We start from the raw sequence: 7164 nt of genomic DNA on the forward strand, positions 1-7164 counted from the left end.
TTCGATCTTGGTCAGTCTTTGACTCGGAATAAAACCGAGGATGGTTACCACATACCCAATACCATATAACTTATTAAAATGAACTTAGAAATTATAATACACAAATATTGTTTGTAACATATTAATAAATCATTTTAAAAATAAAACATTTAAACAAGGGTTCGGTTTTGGTTCGGTCATTGACTCGGAATGAAACTGAAAATGGTGGCTGCATATCCAATACCATAGAACTCATTAAAATAAACTTAAGAATAATAATACTCAAATCTTTCATACAATATGTTAACAATAAAGTATTAAACAAAAGTTCGGTTTTGGTTCGGCTCTTAACTCGGGATGAAACCGAAAATGGTGGCCAAATACCTAATATCATTGAACTATTAAAAAAATGATTTGGAAACTAAAAGTAACTAGAAACTAAACAACACTAGTAAACTTGCATAAATTAAAGCATAAGTTAAGGTATATATCAAGGACTATAATAGTCCTCCATGTAGCCTTGCTTTGTAGCACAACACTTCAACCGACCGTGACCGAAGAAGTGAAAGCCGAAGGAAACAAGGGGTGTATATTATATATATATATATATATATATATATATATATATATATGATGCAACATCAAGCTTTAAGTAGTAAGATTTAGTTAGAAACAAGGTTAGTATTTGTTTGACCTTATGTAATCAAACTAACAAGAAGTTGAAGATGAATACTTGGATTTGAGAGAGTTTAGAGAAGATGAACAACCAAAGTGGTGTATGGAACCTTGCTTTTATAATGGTAAGAGTATGGTTCATTCAAATAGGGTAAAAATGCATGTGATGGTAAAAAATGGTCAACCAAGCTTTTGGCAATAATAGTCCCTAAAGTTTGTTTTAAGTCATTTTTCATAATAAAGAGGTGTTTTAACGTACCGAAAATGATGTTTTATTGACCCGTCATTTGTGAAACAGGATCGAACATAAAATCCAACATTTTATTAATAACGACGAATCCAAAAGATCAAAACGGGTCAGGTTTTTGATACAAATACAAATGCAAGTTAAACCGAAAAATGACAAATGTTACAGTTCAATCAAACAATTAGGGTGTGTAAAAATCAGACCATAACCGAAAACATACTAAATCGATTGGTTATGGTTAAGAACATCTCCACACCAGGCCATATGTTATGGTTTCGGTTTTGTCCCCTTGATTAACCGGCTTAACGAAAACCGAACATGTAACTGTAAAAATAATCGAAAACCTACCAAACCGATTAGTTATGGTTAAGGGCATGTCCACAACCAAGTCATCAGTTTTGGTTTCAATTATGTCCCCTTGCTTAAATGACTTAACCAAAACCGAACCGTGCATATTTTCATGCAATTCCATGTATATACATGCATAACTGAGCTTGGAACCTACATAAACGAGCCTGGAGAACCAAAAGTGTGGAACCAAGACTAAAAAAACATTTGGACAATTAACAGATCGGGTCGAATAACCACTAGTTAACTGAACCATCCATAACCGAAACTCGGTTATCAGTTTCGGTGGAGCCCAAAAAGCAATCGAACCAATTTTACACCCTAACAACAATCATGCATAAACTTGTTTCATAAAAAAAAATCAAAAAGGGTATGTAATATCGAAGTCAACATCATTTACGTTCAAAATACCTAAAGCCGACACATTACCACATGTGGTAACGTTATGATTGAAATTGTATATGTAATGTTACTCAACATTACAACATGGGTACGCTCCAGCTAGAGGTGGGCAAATAAACCGGTTAACCTAACCGACTCGAAAATCAAACCGAAACTGAACCAATTTGAAGCAGATTTTGTAGAAATCGGGTTGGAACCGAGTGAAACCGTAGGTTTGAAACCGCTTTGTAATATTCTCCACCAAATCCGGTTAACCGAATTGAAACCAGCCAAAACTGGGCAAAAACCTAACATGGTCAAGAAACTGGTTTCAACCAAACTGAACCCGCTCGTAAACCGGTTTTGACTTTTGTTGACCAAACCGATTTGGAGTTTTAAACCAGTTTGTGCACCTTCAGCTCCCGCTGCAAAAGTGCAAATTATATCGAAATCAACATTGGCCAAACTGAACCCGCTCATAAATCGGTTTTTGACTTTTGTTAACTAAACCGAACCGGTTTCAACCTAAACCGATTTTGAGTTTTAGCTCTAGCTGCAAATTACACTGAAATCAACATTGGCCAAACTCTGCCATCATAAAGTGTAACCTTCCTTCAATCAATTTAACTCTCTGCTTTCTGTATTTATTATTTAACATCTCTTCTACAAGGTAAATACGAGTTTTTATTTCTGAAACATCTTTAATTTTACAAAATAATAAGTTGTTTTGCACAGAACCCAAATCCAGAATGTTGATTCAGTTCATATCGTATGCTTTCGTTGTGTGTTGCTTAAATCTTTTAAATTGTAGGGTTTCAATTTGTAAATTTGCAGTTGGACATTAATTCATTGTGTGCACACCAACTGTTTGATGAAATGCTTATCATGTTTCATTGCTTATGTCTATCAATTTTCTGTAATCATAAACATATTTAAATCAATATTTTAAGTGTTTTGATGTATATTGCGTAAATAAAATTCAAATTGTAGGGTTTCAGTTCATATTATTTGCTGTAGGACATTAATTCATTTTGTGCCCACCAACTGTTCGATGAAATGCTTATCGTGTCATCTTACACTTCATTTCTTACGTGTATTAGTTTATCAAAATCATAATCCTTTTTTAGTCAATATTGCTAATGTTACATCGTTTACCTCTACATTCAGTAACTATGTGCGACAATGTGGCTCAAAATCACTCGACATCAACGCGTGCCGTTTACAGCAAGACACTTTTCGCGAGTGTCTCCACCACGACCTGCTCGCGGTGAAACTGTTATTCGAGTTTCTAATAATATAACTCATTTGGGCTGCCCGAAAGCGGGCCCCAAGCCACGTCAGCTCTTGTCTTTGCCCCCGTTTCCACCTCATTTACCTGGAAAGAATGTTTCCCCTGATTCCCATGTCACTGCCATTAACTGGATCAAGTATTACTTTGCTGATGTCATCGGTTCCGTCATCCAATCACACTTTAACAAGGGCGTTGTGAGTACATTTATTTTTATTGATAAAAGCATTTTGTATAATTATTTTAAAATTTATATGTTTTTTAGGTGAAAATGTAGTGTCATGATGCAGAGAAGCAAGGACAGGAAAAAGTTGTGAAAAAGGTAAATATTATTAGGCCTCTAAACAAGCAGAACTTTTAGTGAACTGTTTAGCAGGAAATTCGTTTATTTAGTAAGCGAATGAAAAGGAACAGTTTTTTTTGTTAATTTAGTATAGCGAATGGACTGAACACATGTCCTGTTTGTTCATTTATGTTCGTGAACGTTTGTTTATTTTTGTTCGTTTACATTCATTTATGCTAATTTATTTATGTGTTTTTTGTCCGTTCGTTTATGTTCAATTATATATTCAGTTGAATATTTTTATCCACCACAAAGTAGTCTAGTTTTTTTTCTTTATATTTTTATTTTTTTTAGGTGCTATAGATTGATGTTCCCCTTTAGTTTTAATTGGTGTTCGCTTGGTTATGTTTCTTCATCTATGTACAATTTTTTCTGCTCGTGAACCGTTTGTTAACACTGTTAACAAAGGAACATAAACCAACACAAGCATGCTCAGTTTCTTAACGAAAGAAAATGGGCTATAAAAACCTGTTCGTTTAATTTTTCGTGTTCGATCGTCTGTTCGGTTAAAGTAAATCAGCGAACATGAGCATGTCTCATTCGTGTACGATTCATTTACAAGCCTAAAACTTTTTCAATATGTCATTTAACATGAGGATATAACTGTAGTTGAGCCTGTAACTAATACTTTTGGTGTATGCTACTGAACTCATGATGTATGTGATTACTAATTTAGCTTAGTTTGATTTATTAATACTTCATTAACATTCAGATTAAGCTCAACGAGATCATGAAGACGGGTTCTAGAATTTTTGTTCCCGTATCTGTTGCTGAATCTAGAATTTCCAAGAGATTTGATACCATACCAACTGCAACCCTGTGCCCAAATGCAGATGAAATTAAATATTTACAAAGGCTTGTTATGTATAAGGTTTTTTTATTTCTATTATTTGTTGTGGCTTTCTGAAATATGATTTGTTGATCATTTTGTTTTGAAACTTTAGGACCCTGCAATACTTGTTCTGAACGAGCCACCAAAGGTGCCAGTCAAGGTCGGTTCCTTAGGTCAATTTTTTTTTCTTTCTTTGTAAGTTGTTTTTAATGCTATTTTCTCAAATTTATTAGTATCTTTTAATATTTTAGGGGAATCTGTCTGTTCATAACAGTATGGATGGACTGGCGGCTGCAGCATTATGTAATGATTATGATGAGGGCCCTAAACTGGTAAGCCTTCTTTAATTGATTACTGCTATGTTGCTTTTCCTCATTAAAAGATTATGGGCCAAATTTGTAAAAAAAAAAAAAAGAAAAGAAAAAGAATACTTGCTTGTAAATGAAGCAAACAAACACGAAGGAGGTTTGTTCATGTTCGTTCGTGTAACTTTAACCGAACAAACAAATGAACACGAACACTTAACTGAATGTGTTCATGTTCGTTCGTTAATATTCTAGGTGAATGGTTCACCAACATAAACAGGCACAAATGAATATAATAAATGAACATAAACGAACAAACATAAATGAATACCGGATAAAAAGTAATTGTATAATAAAGGTTTTTTAAATATGAAATTCAGATTGATTTTAAACCTATATTCGTAACAAAATATATTTAAATGAATATTTAAACAAACTTAAACAAAAGAACATAATTAGACAGATATATATTAACATAAGTGAACGAACATAAGCAAAACATAATTGAACGGGCATGAACGAACATTCACGAACGTAATTGAACAAACGTGACAAGTGTCCATGTTCGTTCGTTTAGTTAAATGAACAAAAAGTTGTTCATGTTCGTTCATTTGATTAAACGAACAAACATTAATGAACTTCCTGATGAATTGTTCACTGAAAGTTCAGTTTGTTTACATGCCTAAAGGAGACAAGTCGATTGTCGCCTAAGGTGCATTATTACATTATTAAAGAATTAGATTATTTTGTAATCATATTAAATACATTACCTTTGTATGAATTTTAAAAGAAAAGGACAAACAGATGTTGGCAGGTGGACCTGACTTAAAATGACATGGTTTGACTTTTTTACTAGGAACCCATTTGGGTCATTACCCTTACCGATTATTCTAAATATGCGAGTGTGGTTTAGGTTCATCGTCTCGATAGAGAAAGCAGTGGGATTATTCTAATGGGCAGAACAAAAGAGAGCATATCTCATCTTCATTACTTGTTTAGTGACATCAATAGAACAAAATCTTCATTTCAGGTACACATTGACACACATGTATATAAAGATTAATGTCACATAATTGTTTATAAGTTAGTCATGCTAATGTATTCCATAATCAAAACTTTAGGCATGCAATGACACATGCTATCAAAGATATTGGGCACTTGTTATTGGTACTCCAAAGGAAAAGAGGGCTTAATTTGTGCCCGTCTCACTAAGGTATTTTTCGCTCTTTATATATAATAATAATTATTATTAAGTTATAAAAGAAAGAAAAGGTGTAAAAGTGTTGGTTACAGGTGATGCTTAATGGCGGGAAAGCTGAGAGGGTAATGTTGGCTTATGGTTGTGGTCTAGAAGCTTCCCAAGAAGCTGTGACAGAATATCGAGTGCTCGGTCCCACAATTAGTGGTTGTTCATGGCTTGAGTTGCGCCCGCTTACTAATCATAAGCATCAGGTATGAACCATTAGTAGGCCCGTGAGTTTTATAAAAAGTTGGGATCTTTAGTTACCTTTCTTGGAAATCTCCGCAATTATAAAAACTAGCTACTAAGACGAACGGGGCATGTTCGTATTTGTTCGTTAAGAAAATGAGTGTGTCCATGTTCATTTATGTTCGTTTGTTAAGAGTATAAACGAACAGATCACAGGCATAAACGGAACACAAACGTAATTGAACGTAAGTGAACAAACATAACCAAGCAAACACCAATTAAAAGTAAACGTCAGCATCAATTGGTTGAGCTTAAAAAATCAGTAAAGTAGACTATAATTGTCATTGGTGATATTTTAATTTTATAAAACTAGAATAAATTGTGATGGGTAAAAAGTTAAAATGAATATATAAACAAACAAACTTCAACAAATGTTAAAATTAACGAGCATAAACGAACATAAACGGGGCGTAAAATGGACAAATAAATGAACGTTCACGAACATAAATGAACGAACGAGACTTGTGTTCATGTTCATTTGCTTAACTAAATGAAAACAAAAATTCAGTCTTTTCTTGACTTTACTAACGAATAATATCAAACATGAATCATTAGTGATATATATTTTACATTTTTACCCCTAGCTACGGGTACACTGTGCCGAAGCTCTTGGTACACCAATCATGGGGGACTACAAGTACGGTTGGTTCATTCACAGCCGATGGAAGCAAATGCCTAGGACCGATTACGAGCCAATAACCGGGGAACCGTACAAGTTGAGAAGGCCCGATGGGTTGGATGTTCAAAAAGGAAGTGTGCTGTCAAAAGTACCTTTGTTGCATCTACATTGTAGGGAGCTTGTAGTTCCTAATGTTGCTAAACATCTTGTGGTTAATAAAACTACAAAGTCCAAGCCAGATGTTCTTAGATTTGTGGCACCAATGCCTTCTCATATGAAGATTAGTTGGAATCTAATGTCTTCTTACTTGGTTTGACTTTTGTTTATAATTGGGTGTAGACATTGCATATTGGCTTTATTAGTTTATAGATATGATGATGACGACTTATTGTACTTTGAAGTTTTTGACAGCATATGATGTCGGATCGTTTTGTACATGTCATGTCATATGGTTGCTACATGCCATTGTGACGTATTGGTATCGTCACATATATGCTTGTGTTTTAATATTTTGTGGTATCGTTTTGGGCTGCTTCAAACCATTTTCAATGATTCTCCATCTTGGTTTCTTGTTCATCTCTAGATCGTAAGGTCTCTCGCTATTGAGATCAAATGGTTACCACTTATTTCTACTGACGGGTCCAAAAACTTAATGTTT

The 7164-nt window shown here is 34.1% G+C and overlaps 1 pseudogene across 1 annotated transcript; it reads left to right on the plus strand.

Annotated features, from left to right (window-relative positions):
- The first annotated feature begins 2206 nt into the window (after nt 1-2206).
- On the plus strand, nt 2207-6947 carry LOC143584503 (RNA pseudouridine synthase 3, mitochondrial-like; annotated as a pseudogene). The gene is made up of 10 exons (XR_013144373.1): nt 2207-2300; nt 2798-3115; nt 3184-3240; nt 3974-4132; nt 4206-4253; nt 4345-4425; nt 5312-5428; nt 5520-5611; nt 5692-5850; nt 6472-6947. The product of XR_013144373.1 is annotated as an RNA pseudouridine synthase 3, mitochondrial-like (transcript).
- The last annotated feature ends 217 nt before the right edge of the window (nt 6948-7164 follow it).

Source organism: Bidens hawaiensis, unplaced genomic scaffold (assembly GCF_021521415.1).
Source record: "Bidens hawaiensis isolate Kalapana, Puna unplaced genomic scaffold, B.hawaiensis_p1.1 tig00033145_1, whole genome shotgun sequence".
NCBI lineage: Eukaryota > Viridiplantae > Streptophyta > Magnoliopsida > Asterales > Asteraceae > Bidens > Bidens hawaiensis.